At 30.6% G+C, this 15,721-nt stretch overlaps 1 pseudogene across 1 annotated transcript; it reads right to left on the reverse strand.

The window, feature by feature from the left end:
* Positions 1-286: 286 nt before the first annotated feature.
* On the reverse strand, positions 287-7,645 carry LOC146998529 (uncharacterized; annotated as a pseudogene). Its single transcript, XR_015039515.1, has 2 exons — positions 6,966-7,645; positions 287-5,049 (listed from the first exon to the last, which is right to left on the reverse strand). The product of XR_015039515.1 is annotated as an uncharacterized LOC146998529 (transcript).
* Positions 7,646-15,721: the final 8,076 nt, after the last annotated feature.

Consider the following 15,721-nt stretch of genomic DNA (forward strand, 5'->3'; position numbering starts at 1 on the left):
AAAATGGGTGTTTAGCAAGGAAGCTAAACTGCGCGAAGACCGGTCCCCTAGCAGTGACGTAGTAACTCAGCGCGCAGGCCTTATCTATCTCGATGGTGACGCTCAAGGCCATTATAGAGTTGGCTGTGCAAATCGACTAGTTTCGCCTGGATGGTAATTCTTGAGCATGCGCTGAGGGGCGAGAAGTAACATAAACAGAACTTTAGCTTGCGCTTGTAAACAGTATGAAGTATATTGTCTGAAAGTGTATTCGTTTATGTAATTGCATAATTTTACTGTTTCTGTAATAAGAAAACTTCATTCAGATAAAATTTATTTTAATATTATTATTATCTGGTTATAGGATTATACGAAATGCTGAATACTCTAGGTACTATCGTAATCACATTGGATTTTGGCGTATCATTTTAAAATATATTGTATAATAAAGATTAAATCAAAGCAAATTACATTGTTAGAGATGTGAATGTTCTAACTGAATTTTCTTTTTATCACTTATTATTTATTTCCTCTTTGGAAACATATTCATATTAAGCAAATAATTATCACCGCTGAAAATTTTTTGATCGTTTAAAAACTATATTTGTCAACAATGTAATAAAAACTCACTAGTCTAGTGCTTCATAGATCAATATGACAACGAATTCAAAATGTTTTAAAAACCATTCTTTAATCTTTATTTTGTAGTAGATGCAACTAATGTCACACAGAAAAAATATTTCAATAAAAAAGTTCTCCATGTTAATTCAATAGCAAAAAATTATTTCTATTTCAGTGAGAAATCCACTTTTAATGCTTATATAACAGACAAATGTAAGATAAGCATTTTAGAAGTTTTAAATATAAGCTAAAGGTTTACTGTACAATTTTATGTAAGAAACGTAATAATTTACTCGCCATATTAGTTTCCAATCAACTAAAATTTTTGGCAAGTTAGAGACTTAACACACAGTATTCCGTCACTTAAAATATCAATTAATTGTTCTTTTTCATTTAGAGATACACTGGAATTGAAAATACCAAAGGCAAAATGGGTCACAGATCCAACATAATTCCTTATTTGGAAATTTTTCAAAAAAATTTCTGTCAATTTTATCATATGTTGTTTTAAACAAGAAATCTGCATTATTTTCTTTAGTAAATTGTAAAATGCATGTTTCTGTTTTTTTTTTTTTGTTTTTTTTTTGTTCAATTCTCCTTGCCAAAGTATTGGTTTAGTTTTAAAAGCTTACATTAATATAAACTGCGACACAGTGTGTCTAGGTAAGATTATTTGTTTCAAAATGTCTGTTAATAATTTCAAATATTTTCTTTCCAGTTGCTTTTACTTCCCAAATATTACAACATAAAAAATATTCTACTGCGTCGTTTTCAAAAACATATCTCACATAAACGATGAAATGAAACATTTTAGATGTCGGTAGTTTCATAGTAAAGACTGGATTTTGTATTCTATAGTGTCTGATATGACAAAAATTTGGTAAGAAACAGTATCTTTTTTTTATGCTATTGTTTTTAAATCGTTACTATATTTTTCTGCGTGCATAAATGATGTCATTTTAATTGCTGAAGGAAGAATGAGCGATTCTCCAATTGTATGAGGTTTTAAATTTTTTGCAATTAAATATGAAACTTTTAAAAGGATTTACAGGCTTTGTATATTTTTTCAAAAATGTATTTTAATTTTTCATGCTCTCAGCTCATTCCTCAAAAAAATTCTTCAGATTTATTTACTTAATCTTTAGTTTCTGAGGTACTTTTCAGTTTCACTGGCGCAAATCTCGCCAAGCAGACTTTGTTGACGACAATATACAATATACACATAAAAAATGTTAACAAACGTTAGTTCTAAGAATTTTTTATTTTGAAGGCACAAACATTTTAATATCTTTTAAAATTTTGTAAAAAGCCAATAAATAAAGATAATAAATTTGTAAAAAAGCATTAAGAATTTACTATGTTTTCATGGTTCAACATCCTGATTCGCCAGTTCGTATCACGTAACACCACGTGATCTCATCTCACGTAAACTACGCTACAAAAATCTTTGGATTATGGTAACTTGGCGATTTTTTGGCAAAAATTTGGCAACCAACCCCGCTACAGCAACCTGCTAGTTTTGTTTTGGACACCATTTTGTTTTCATGAAGTAAAGGAATGTGTTTTTTTTTTTTTTTTTTTACTCAACATTTTTTTCAACAATCTGCTAGCCGAATTACGCTTATACTAGAACTTTCATGGAACAAAAATGCTTAATCATGACGAAGATTAGGTGCGAAATTAGGAGAAAGTGCAGAATCGCAAACTGCTTGCGGCGTTTTTAAGAATTCGACATAGACGGTATCCATATACACGTTGACCTATTTTCACTTAAAAAAACATCCCAGAATTACACAAAAATGGCATTGCGCACACTCTTGACTTTATCCATGTACAGTGCTAAAGTCCTAGCTAGTAACCTTTATCGCCTTACCAAAATGTCACCAAACTACTTGTTACCATATTCCAAAGATTAGACATATAAATGTATTACTGGTTGAAATTTCAATGGAATTTGCTTTATCAAAGTTATGTTGCTAATATGGAAGGAGTTCTGATGATGTGTTTATTTGTGTTAATTTTTATATTGCATCTCTGATTTATTATTTATATTATACAATTATTTTCCTTGTTCAATACATGCATATCGAAATTTACATTTCTCATAGAGCGGCGATAATAAAACTAAATACAAAGGTAGAATAATGATAATACATTTTTATCTTTAAATGACTGATGATCTATGTTAATTTTTTCATTATACAGTCAAAAGTCGTTAATTCGGACACCCATAATTCGGAATGATCTATAATCCGGACCTCAAAACTAAAAACTTTCTGCGCATGCGCCGCATTGACACATGCGCATAGGCGTTTACGCGTGCGCGTAAGACCTTTTACGACTGCGCATATGAGTGTTCGCAAGTGCAGAATATGTTTTCGCGTGCGCGTTTTATGTATAATAGACGTATAAGCTAAAATTATCTAATTATCTATTTCAGTTAATGTTAATGATTGCGATGTTCCTTAATTTTCGAATTGGATCCGGCTTATTGTTTTTTGCAGACTGTAAGAGCAATTTTATAAAAGTAAGCTTAAACTTTCGATTATATCAAATAGAATTTCCGATATATATTTGTTAATATGTAAAGGATCTAAAGCGAAAGTATGTTTCGAAATCCTAAATCTGTTTATCAATTTCACGCTGCTCGGCGGGGGGAACGCCGTGGCGAGCGCGTAATGAATTGGAAAATGATCTGTCAACACTATCCTTATCTTCAGCGCAGATGTTTTTATTTTATTTCGCTTATAATTCCTTACCAAATGTAGTATTTCATCTCGATATGCTCCGTCTTTGATATGATTTAAAACAAGTTCCTCGTCATTATAATTCGCTTCCGATAGCGAAGAAAAGTGACAGAGGTTATTGAAAATGAAAAAATTTCGATTGACAAATTAGTCGGTGTTCTGGACACAGCAATTATAGGACTTGAATAGCGGAACTTTGTAACTGAACAAGAAATTATGTCTGTTTAATAGAATTAAAGAGAAAGTATTATCACATGAAACGAAGCAAAACTTAAACAACTTACATTGAAAGAAATGTTTAATAAAGTAAACAAATAAATATTAAGCTTTTTCTTTTTGCAAATTTTAATACCCTTTAGATCATAATTGTTCTTTATTTCATAAATTACGGTTTCATATTTTTAATTTTAGAATTTCTGCATGCCATCTAACGAGATTTAAACTGATGATCTATAATCCGGAAAAATCGATAATCCGGAATCGCCGAAGTCCCGACGAGTCCGGATTAACGACTTTTGACTGTATAACAAAAGAATATGAAACTACTTTTTAAAATTAATCATTTTATATAAGATTTTAAAAAGTACACAGATTTATAAAACAAAAAAAATTTCCATTAACAAATGGTATGAAGTAAAATATATGTACACATATTTGGGAATACATTAACCATCTAACTATTTTTTTTTTCAGAATTTAATGGTAAAACATTTATCAGAGGTTTATTAAAATTCGTTAAAAATGCAACAATAAAAAACACCTCATTTAAATTATGTAGGCTATTATATGGAATAGCTCCCTCAAAATAGCGGAATATTTTTATTCTTCCTATTGCTCGTTCAATATGCACTCTTTTATTGGAAATAGCTTTATTTTCACTTCTTTGTTCAAGAGTGAACTGAATGTTTCCTTTCAAAAAGTGCGGTATTTTTAAATGACACCCTTTCTTAGATAATTCTGAATTAATTGTAAATCCTTTATCAGCTAATACTAAATCTCCTTCCTCGAGCAAATCAAGTAACTGACTTTTTAAAAAGAGAGCTTTATCTGATATTGCACCACACCACAAATCTGAAATAAAGGTGACTGCTCCAGAAGGAGAGATGCCAACTAGTGCTTTCAGCGTATTGGCATTTTTGTAGTAGCTGAAAGTTAGTTGCTGTTCTGTAGGATTGCATGGCCTCTGTATTTCGAGCTCTGTGCAATCAATGATTACTCGGCAATTTGGATATTGATGTAAGAATTGCAGAGGCATGAACTCTTTAACTTGGGCCTTTTTTGGTATATATTCACACATTTAAGCTTAGTAGAAACAATTCTCGTTACACAATTGAAAATCTTTGAAACTGTAGAAGAAGCTATCTTAAAAATTATTCCTAGGAATTCATTTGTGGTTCCAGTTCGAATTTTCACTAGAAACATGAAAAATTGATCAATAGGTGGCATTCTGTCTTTATTTAACAAATCTTCCGATAAATTAAAAAAGTTGAATATTGTCATAAACGTCTCATGAGAGAAACCTGTTACGCATTTCATGTTTACTTTTATCCTCTCATTAGCTGAAGAAAACACATTCAATAAAACATTATTTTGTGCAGCATCCAATTGGTCTCTCATTTGACAAAATTCGTTTAAAATTAACAAAAAAGACTCGTCAGTTTGTGATGATACTGTCTTCCTTATGCAAACAGGAATATTTGCTCTGAAAAGAAAAGAAAATATGTACTGTAATAAATAGTTTGACAGTATAAATAAAACAAAAGTTTTAATATTAAAATAAATATTTTTCTTCAATAGTAATGTCCAAAATTTAAAGCATGAATTGCAGCTCCTACACCACAGAATAGTTATGGTTGATTTCCACCATAACTATTCTGTGGTTATGGAATTGGTGAATAGGAATTTTCCTAATCAGCAATTAGTCAAGCAATATGCTTTTTTTTTTTTTTTTCATTTTCTTTTTTTAATGTTGTGATAGACAGGCAAACAACATCCATAGTCATATTATTGCTATTTTTTTAATATATTTACAATTTCTAGATATTATACATGAAAATTTCAAGATGGTATATATGTAACTAAGGATGGGTTATATTCAATATTATAAAAAAATATATTGTAGACGACAAGCTCCAAGACCAAAATAAATGCATAAGTGTCCTTTTAATAATTTGAAAAATAAAGATAATAATGAAAAAAAGAAATAATAAAAGCAAACAGTGCTTTTAATAATTTGGGAATAAATATATGTATAAAATACAGGTACTCAACTGGGTATAAAGTATATATGTTATGAATAACAATCCCCTTCCCCCATTTTGGTGACACTACACCATGCTACACGTTGCAAACATCTAATTTATCACTTGCATCTAGCTAAAGTACCAAAATAACTGATAAATTTAAAATATCTGACTACAAGTATAAATAACATTTTATTATGAAAAGACATATCTAAAATATCTATTCTGATTACAGTACAACAACTTAATAAAAAAATGCATTCTCTTAGCTAGAAAGGTATCAATGTAACTGATTTAGGTACTTTTCCATTATGCACTTGCCATGCATTTTGATGTGTATGTGTGAATAACAGAAAAATGAGGTATGTGTGTACACATATACCATTTCGCACACACACATACCAAAATTTGCATGGCAGATGTATAAAGGAAAAGTTCTCTCATTTATTTGGCATTCTTTTGTTGAACTATTTAAATACTTTTGTAATATATAGAATTCTTTATTAAAGCGGTTCCCAAGACTGAATCACTAATCAACTGAAACATCTCATTGAAATCTTTCCACATATTTCTCCTACCTCATTACATGTTACATCTTGGTTGATTAGTAATTAAATTTGGGGGACATTTTACTAAATTTTCAATTTTTTTGTGAAACTTTTACATGCAAATAAACATAAGGCATACAAAATAGAGGACGAACTAACAATAAAAATTATTTTTAAATCAGCAATACTGAAGCATTTAGAAGCTTAAAATTTCTATGTAGTAAGCTATTTGGAAGGATAAACTTAAGGCTAGCGTCTAATATAATACCTTACAATGTGATGCTAGTAATCAGAATCTGGTGAAGTAAATAATAACAACCCAGAAATCAAATTCAATGAATTTATTAATAAGTATTATCAGCAGTGGTAAAAAATGAAGTAAGAAACACCAAAGAAATAAGCATAGAAAGTGTCATATTATAGAAATAAGTATTAAAATTAGGTGGAAACCTCGCTAACTGCTTCATCAGTGAAGTGTCTACCAAAGTTGTAAGAATTGAAGTAAGAAACATGATAAAAGAATAAAACAACAAGTCCTTAACATATAAGCAATAAAAACCCTGTCGAATACAAAATAATATGTATCATGCCATAGACAGCAATTAAGTTGCGATCAAGGCAATTTTCATTTCGAAAACTATCAGCTGCAAAAAACATTGAAACAGGAAGAAAGTAATTAAATTTCATAGCACACCAATTATGATTTTATCTTTTTCTAAAACCAAAAGTGTAGAAAATTTAAAAAAAAAAAAAAAAAAAAAAATACAATCTTTAGTTTTCATATACAAATGCTCTATGTATTTCTGATAAAACTAGTAGATAAATACCTCTTTTCTCTTGAACTTTCCTGTGATGGTTCACCAAAACGAGTGGTTCCTTTAGTCGAAATAAAAATAAATTTCGTTGGCATAGCATCTGCCTTTAATGACCTCCTGTTCGTGAATGGCTGGTATGTGAAACATTCTTCTTCAAAATGTTCAGAGCAAATTCTGGTAGGGGGGGTTGGATTGAAGTTTTCCCTTTTTATTCTTACTATCCACTCTTTACGCAGATTTTCATCCTTAGGAAACAGATGGAAGGAAATCTTATTTTCTTTACATCTGTCTTTCATATTGTTATTTGAACAACCGTATGCACAACATGTAGTAGGCATTGTTAACCCTCAAAAACTGGAAATGTAAACAGGAATTTAGAAATCAAACAAAAGATTAAAACTATAATGGGAAAATGATAAATGAATTATCATATCAAGGAAAGAATTCATAAATAAATATTAACAATCAGAACATGGTAAAGCAGCGAACAAGAGAGTATCATGAAGATAACAATAACATATAAGAGTGGCAAAAATTATACTAACCAAATGAATGAAAAGTTAATTAACGTTTGAAATAATACTTAAAACTGAAATGCAAATTTCATAACTAATTAAAAATAAACAAAGTTTCCGATTTTTCAACACAGCTACAACAGCACAAGCTTGTTTGTTTACATTAGCAGTCCTTACATCACGTGACCTCCGACGTCACCGGAATGTATCTCATTCTCTTAGTAATTATCTACATTAATTTCAAGTTAAATCTTAATTTGGAATACAAGTTTAAATGCAAGAATTATTTCAATTCGTACAAACAGCTTACTCAGAAATTATGTAAAACCGCAGTGCTTTACTTCGCTACTGCATTCTCATTAGAATTGATGAATTTAACCCTTGATTTTGCCTTCGGGTGAGTGGTGTGATTGCAGTCTAATTGTCTTAATTACCGTGAATGGTCTTGGGGCATAAATTTTAATTATCTTGTAAAAATTCGGTTTAATCCTAGTATCCGGTGCACACGGGATTTGGCGACTTTATGATGAGCAATAAAAACGGGACATATACGATGAGCAGTAAACGGGTCATTCAAAGAATATATATATAGTTACAGTATATGTTATGTATATACACACATAGTATATAGACGTTCTTTGGATAATTTTTGGTGTTGGCAATAGTTTTCAAAATCGCGCCAAGGCTGCACCGTATACTAGGATTTTACCAAAAATTCTATGTAGTTGTATGCCAGTATTGAAAGAAACAATCTGATAAGAAATGGCTGCGACTTGTTTCGAAAATGAGGCGGAAAACGTAGGCAGTGAAGATATTCCGTTTGGCATCAGTAGTACCGTTGTTGGCGACTTTATTGTTTGCGGCGGCAAAACGGGAAAATACCGTTTCTAAATGTATTTTTAATTTCACAGGTTTCATGCTTTCCATTTGCCAAGTTTTCACTGCATTTAACACACAATGGATATTCTTTTTCCATTGATAATGCAACATGTAAAACAGTATAAAATAAACTCTTGATATTTACTCAATTTTTTTTTTAGAAGTAGAAAGAGAGCCAATGGTTAAATTTTTGTTTGCATTTTCATTAATAGTTTTTCTCTAAGTTTATTTGATGTTGGTGCATCCATCCCATTTCTCTTACAAGAGATTTTGGTCCATTTAACCATCATGAACAAAATTGCAACGAAAACAAAATTGTTTTTATTATCCTTTGAGACACTACTGAATTTTCCAATGCTTAGGAAATGTTATGTGCTTACTTGACAACAAATTTGATTAGAAATAAGAAACATAGTTTATAAATGATGCGTATTGCAATTACAAATTGCTTGCAAGACACTACTAAGATAGCCAAAAAAAACTAAATCTTAGCTGCGCGTATGCAGTTGCTTTGAAATTTGATTCGAGCTGTTTGGAAATCATCAAACATAACACATAAATCAAGTGGAAAGCAATAAAATCAGAATTAAAATATGGAAATGTTTAATTTAAAATTCCTGGCAAATGTTAAAAAACATCCAAAATTCTCTTCCAATTCCGTATATCTTTTATTGTCAAATAAATTTCTTTGAATTTGGTGACCCTCCACAAATTTGTTCATGACTCCCAGATTAAAATTTTGTAAAAAAAAAAAAAAAAACAAGTTATAAATTGCATTTTGAAAAAAAAAAAAAAAAAAAAAATTCAGGCTTGTCTTCAACAGAACAGCATACAATAGAGTATTTTCAAATTTACGGGAAAGTACGACTGATGTGAAAATTGATAAACATTGGCTGTCCAATGTGAAAAGTCAATTACGGTTTAATATGTTATGTTCATAGCTTGTGTATTTTGATTATCTAACTAAATACAGAAAGATCCGTTCTTGCATACTTCTGCTGGAATAACTGCTAGAATAGCTATCCCATTTCAGATGAACAGAAAGCAAGTGCTGTATTCTTATTCAACAATTACAATACTCTTGCATAATACTTACAAGGAATAAAATTGGTTATTTAACTAAAGTGTAGTCAATTTTATTTCTTATTTATATGAATGATTATCACACAATGCTGTGTAGGCTGGTGACCTAGCGATGATGACTCAAAATGCATCTTTGCATTCAGGCATACACTCCTTATAAGAATATAACCATGCACTGGAGTCCTAGCTTCAGCAGGTACATTTTGTTGTGCTATGCAATCTCTGTGGGTCCTAAATTCTAAAAACTTTTTACTCCTAAATTCCAAAAATTTTGTTACTTGATATTTCTGTAAATTCCAAAATTTGCACAACTGCCATAACTGCACTGGCTGTGGCCTCAATTATCCAATGTTCCAACAAAATCAAATATTGTAACGTTATTTTAGAGCAGACTTTCTTAAACTGTAGATCGCAACCCCCATCTACAGCAGGGGGTCGCAAAAAATTTTAGTAGTTTTGGTATTTCTTAAACTTACTATAATAATTTTACAATTACCCAGTATTTTTACACAATGTATCTGAAAATAGATAAAGATAAGACAATACAGACAAAGAGAAAAACAAAAATGTTTCAACGCATTCTGTTTATAATATAAATGTTCATTTTACTTGCTTTGCACGTGGCGCTGTCATTTCGTCTGTTACTTAATTAAAATTTTCACATTGTTCTATGTCTTAAAATGAGAAATTAAAGATAATGACTTAAAACTGCAATACTATCGTACAATACAAGTGGAAAAATTGACAGTTTCACTCGCGCGTGTGTCAGATTTTTGCAATGCTTATGGGGTCTCACAAAATTTTCATAAATATTTTGGGGTCGTGAAAAAAATCTATGATAAAAAAGGGTCACGACTGAAAATAAGTTTAAGAAGCCCTGTTTTAGACCAATCAGTTTCCTGACGCCAACCCATTTTTTTGCCTGTTTTGTTTCTCAGCCGAATAATGTTTCTGTGGGAATTTTTCTATATTTTTACTGTTTCAGCTGAATGGAAAAACATGCTAAAATGTTTCAAATGACTATTAGGGGAAGAGAATCAAATATCCCACATTATTATTATCCATATTTATCTCCAGTTTTGATTCTGAGTTATGTTTTTTAATAGAATTTTTCCATATTACATATTTCAGTTCAACAAAAAATCAACTTTTAAAATATTGAGGAAAAGCATGTACTAAAATGTTTCAAAATGAAAATTTGGGATAAATAAATATATAAATTAGTTTTCTCTAGGAGTGTAGAAGTTCTTATACAGTCAAAAGTCTTTAATCCGGACTCATCGGGACTTCGGCGATTCCGGATTATCGATTTTTCCGGATTATAGATCATCAGTTTAAATGGCATGCAGAAATTATAAAATTAAAAATATGAAACCGTAATTTATAAAATAATGAGCAATTATCATCTAAAGGGTATCAAAATTTACCAAAAAAGAAGCCTAATATTTATTTGTTTACTTTATTAAACATTTCTTTCAACGCGCGGATGCGTAAAGCATACCTTACGCATAGCCGAAATTAGAAAATTGCAACCAGAAAACTATTTGATTTGTATTCGTGGTATTTATAATGACGAGGAATTTGATTGAAATCATATCAAAGACGGAGTACATCGAAATTAAATACTACATTTAGTAAGGAATTATAAGCCGAATAAAATAAAAAAATCTGCTCTGAAGATAACGATAGTGTTGACAAATCAACTTCCAGTTCATTGCGCGCCGCGACATCCCCCCCCGCGCAGAGCAGCGTGAAATTGATAAACAGATTTCGGAACGGTTAGATAAACAAAGAATATGCCTTTATCCATTTTTTGTAGCAATTTGTTTTTTGTTTGATGGACATCGAAACATACTTTCGTTTTCTAGATCCTTTGGGAGCTCCAGCATCGGAAATTCTATTTGACATAATCGAAAGTTCAAGCTTACTTTTATAAAATTGCTCTTACAGTCTGCAAAAAATAATAAGCCGGATCCAATTCGAAGATTAAGGAACAACGCAATCATCAACATTAACTGAAATAGATAATTAGATAATTTTAGCTTATACCGTCCGTTATACATTAAACGCGCTCGCGAAAACGTATTCTGCACTTGCGCAGACGCATATGCGCAGTCGTAAATGTCTTGGGCGCACGAGTAAAACGCCTATGCGCATGCGTCATTGCGGCGCATGCGCAGAAAGATTTTAGCTTTGAGGTCCGGATTATAGATCATTCCGGATTATGGGTGTCCGAATTAACGACTTTTGACTGTATATAGTATATAAAGAAATTTAGAAACAACTTTTCACAAAGACTAAAAAATTGAAGTTCAAATGATCTTCATAAAATCCTATAAATGTGGAACAAGAATAATTTAAAATGTAAAAATTAACACGTTGACTGCCGCGTGCATTTTATGTGATTTGCGCATGATGCCAACTTGAAATATTTATTATGCGATATATATTATGTTGAAATATTATCTACAGAACATAATGTTATATAATTGTGCTTCATGCTGGGGGTCACCAGCGACCTCCGAACATCTGTAGACCATTTTTGTGTTTTATAATTTAAATTTTTATGATTTATTATTCTTCAAACCATTATAGTAACAATAATACTATTTAAAAATTTATCAGTATCAATATTTATTTTAATTATGTATTTTACTACTGGTCGCGTTGCCAGTCGCACCCACGGCACTGTAGCGGTGACCCCCACGGCAGTCAACATGTTAAAATAAACCATCACAAGAAAAACCAAAAAGTAGTATAAAAGAACAAGAAAGGTGAAGAATCCAACCAACTTTAACATAATATCGTCAAGAGGAGGTATGTCGAATTTAATTACATTTCCGCTTCTAAAACAAAATCCTTGCTTTTCTGTATCCAGAATCAGCTGATGAACCATTTCAATATATTTTTTATCTTTATAGTTCACCAAAAAATTCTAGTCCTCCTCAAAGCAAAGGAAAATCATTGAAAATATCTTCCGATTTAAAAATATTTTTCTAGTCTTAAAAAGAATCTTAAAAAAAAAAAAAAAAAGAAAAGAAAAGAAAGAAAGAAAACATGCCCTTAAAAATGTAGAAAAAATTAAAATCCTGCAGTGGAAAATCTTTGAAAGTTCAAAATAATTTTAACACAAAACTTCACTAGAAACTCTTATCAAACAGCAGTAGCAAAGGAAAATAGGGGGGGGGGGAGTAAAATCATTAAAAATATCTTCCAATTTAAAAAGATTTTACTAGTCTAAACAGGATTTTATCAAGTTAATTTGAATTTCAATTTTTATTCTTTCTGAAAAATTGGTTTTAAATTTCTTTCTTTATATATTTACTGATCAATTTTTAGCAGCATAATGCACAAAAATTATTCGAAGGATTATAAATTTTCCTTTCAAAAAATTATTTGTATATACATAGTCCAAACACATCTGTATACAGTGGAATACGTTTAACGTGAAAACGCTTAAGGCGAAATATCGGTTAACACGAAATAATGCAACGTCCCGACAAACTACTATGTATTTTCATGCAATTTGTTTCTCTTAACACGAAAAGATATCCTTTCTGGAAATGAACAAAATACAGAAAACACTGGCATCGCTGGCGAGATTTAAGCGGGGTGTGAAATGAAAGAGAGGTGGTTTGACATGTTTCGTAGAAAAGAGGCTAATTTGGCTTTGAAATACCCTCGGAATAGCCTGTGACACGAGCCAGTTTTGTTTATCTACGATACTTTCGCCTTCCACGTCTACAAACGCCACACAAACATCTCGTCTCTCATCAGTTAGCTTTGGAATTCAGTGATGAGTACATGGCAGTGTGAGTAAAAATTAGAGAGTTTGGCTCATATGTTGCACTGCATAGAATTCAGCCACTCCAAGGATGAATGAAAATTATTTTCATTACACACAATTCTCAAAAGTATCAGATTCTTCGGCGCCGAAAGAAATGGAGAAGTAGGATATTGAAACTGAGCTGACACTTAGTGAAATGTTTAAGAAAGTTTATTAATGAACTGTCTACTGTACTATCGGAAGAATTTGTTGCAGTAGTTTATGATAATGTGTGTACAACCCCAATTATGGCAGACAAAGTTATTTTGGAGTTTGTTCAAAGCTAAAAAATTATCATTAATGCAGATTCTGATGATGAAAATAAAATGAATAATGCAGTTCCTGTTCCCCCCTCATCCGAAATGAGGAACATCATAAAAAGTATGGACAGTTATTCAGACGCACATTTGCAATGGTGAAATGAATAACAAAATGTTTGACATTGAACAATTTGATGCTAAAAAAGACAATGCAAAGAAAAATATCAGATTATTTTCCCAAAACTCAATAAATGTTTTGTTTTTCAAAAACTTGAAAAATTTTGTATTTAATTCCATCAAATTCTTGTGGATGTTTTAATTTATTAGTTTTTATTAAATACATGCATATATACATATCTATGTAAATAAAATGTACTCTAATAAGCTTAATTTTGTTGAATATATGCTTTTTTTTTTTTCTTTTTTTTTTTTTCTTTTCAATATTCTTTAACACGAAAAAATATTTCAGTCCCCTCAGTTTTGTGTTAAATGATTTTCACTGTATATCTGTTGCACATAAATCCCTTTCTTACATAAAATATAAATGTATGTATAGAATAACTAAATAAATTGTAAAGGAAGTTTAATTAGCAACTATGAAATCTTAAAAAAGTACATAGTATGAAATTTATAATGGCAAACATTAAAAATAGATGAAAGTAAATAAAATTTAAATTATAGAATGTACTTTATAAAATTAATAATAAGTGGTTAAAAATATATTTTTTAATTACTTCAAACATGGAAGTTATTTGGCAGAGATTGTTGGATATAAAATTACTACTTCAAATTTTCAGATTACTATTGTTCATATTTAAAGTCTCAACTTGCAGTCTTGATCCACATAACAACCATTGTAAAAATCACCCGTTATCATATTCCAAAGATCAGCAGCATACATTTTTTTTTAAAATCGTGCATAATATTAAATATTGGCTTTTGATAGTCAAGTTGATACATATAAGATGAACTGTTTTTATGATTTTAGACTAGTAATTTATTCTTCCATTCACTTATTACAATTTCATTTTTTATATGCTCGGCTATCCAAAATTTCAAGAGCTTTCCGGATATTTTTTTTGTTGAGTTTTTACTATACATACATTTCAGCATTTACATCGTCACAACTGTACAGACACATACTTGAAGTGAATTTACTTTTACAGCTAAACACAGAAACTGGAAAACAAAAAAGTACTTATTCGGAGATTGTATTTCTTTTTCATTCATGAAAATCAATGTTCATTACACAAACATGCATTCACATTGCACAAGCATGTATGGAAATTCTTAATACATTTAGTAATCCTGATAATTGATTACGCATTCAGTAAATAAATCAGAAAATATTTTAATGTATAACAAATGAATAAAGTAGTTAAGCTTTTATAAAACAGAGCATAACACCACAGTTACGAAGATATTTAATGTTATAAAGTTAGGTAATTTAGTAAATTTCAGTTCTTCACCAAAGCAATGAATTATGAAGTTCCTTGTATATCTTTATAAATGAACGTTATTGCTGTTTTAAGCAATTAAACAACTGTTCAAGTTATTTTAATAATTTTGAAATATATACACTAAAAGAAACAATAAAATGTATTTGTCAACCTTGATTTTGGCACGAAAGTCTGCAGAATGCTTCGTAGTTTTTAAGCACATAGAGGCACTGCAATTCTTTCTTATTCCTTGATCTGAAGTTTTCTGCAATTGTTTTTTTTTTTTTAAATTTACATTGCTGTATTGGCACACATACAATTTTTGTATAGTGGCTTCAGATGTGGATAAGTTTTTCGAACACTTTCGTTTGTTTTACTAGCGTCGCTGAATTTTGCGATGAAATGCAGCACATTTATTGCCGAGTGTCACCTTCCAGATTTTTCATACTGTTAATGTATACATCAGCAGTGAATTATTCTCCTCTTTCCTCAAATACACTAAGGCGATAAACAATAACCATTCACTAAAGATTTTGCGTAAATTCCCACTCATAATAATTTAAGTTGCGAAAATCTCACAATTAGCACCTAAACACACTTTTCAACAGCACAATTCTTTCGAAAGCGCGTCGTAGTAGTCAAAAGTGGGGTAGGCGTCTTGCCAGGTGAAACTAGCCGATATTTCCGTGACGTCAAAAATTCGAAAAGTGGGGTCGGGTTTGGAAATATGCCAGCTGTCCAGCTGACGGAAAAATTTCCGACGCGT

Source organism: Stegodyphus dumicola, chromosome 2 (genome assembly GCF_044657685.1).
Source record: "Stegodyphus dumicola isolate Sdum_Otavi_A_Nest chromosome 2, ASM4465768v1".
NCBI lineage: Eukaryota > Metazoa > Arthropoda > Arachnida > Araneae > Eresidae > Stegodyphus > Stegodyphus dumicola.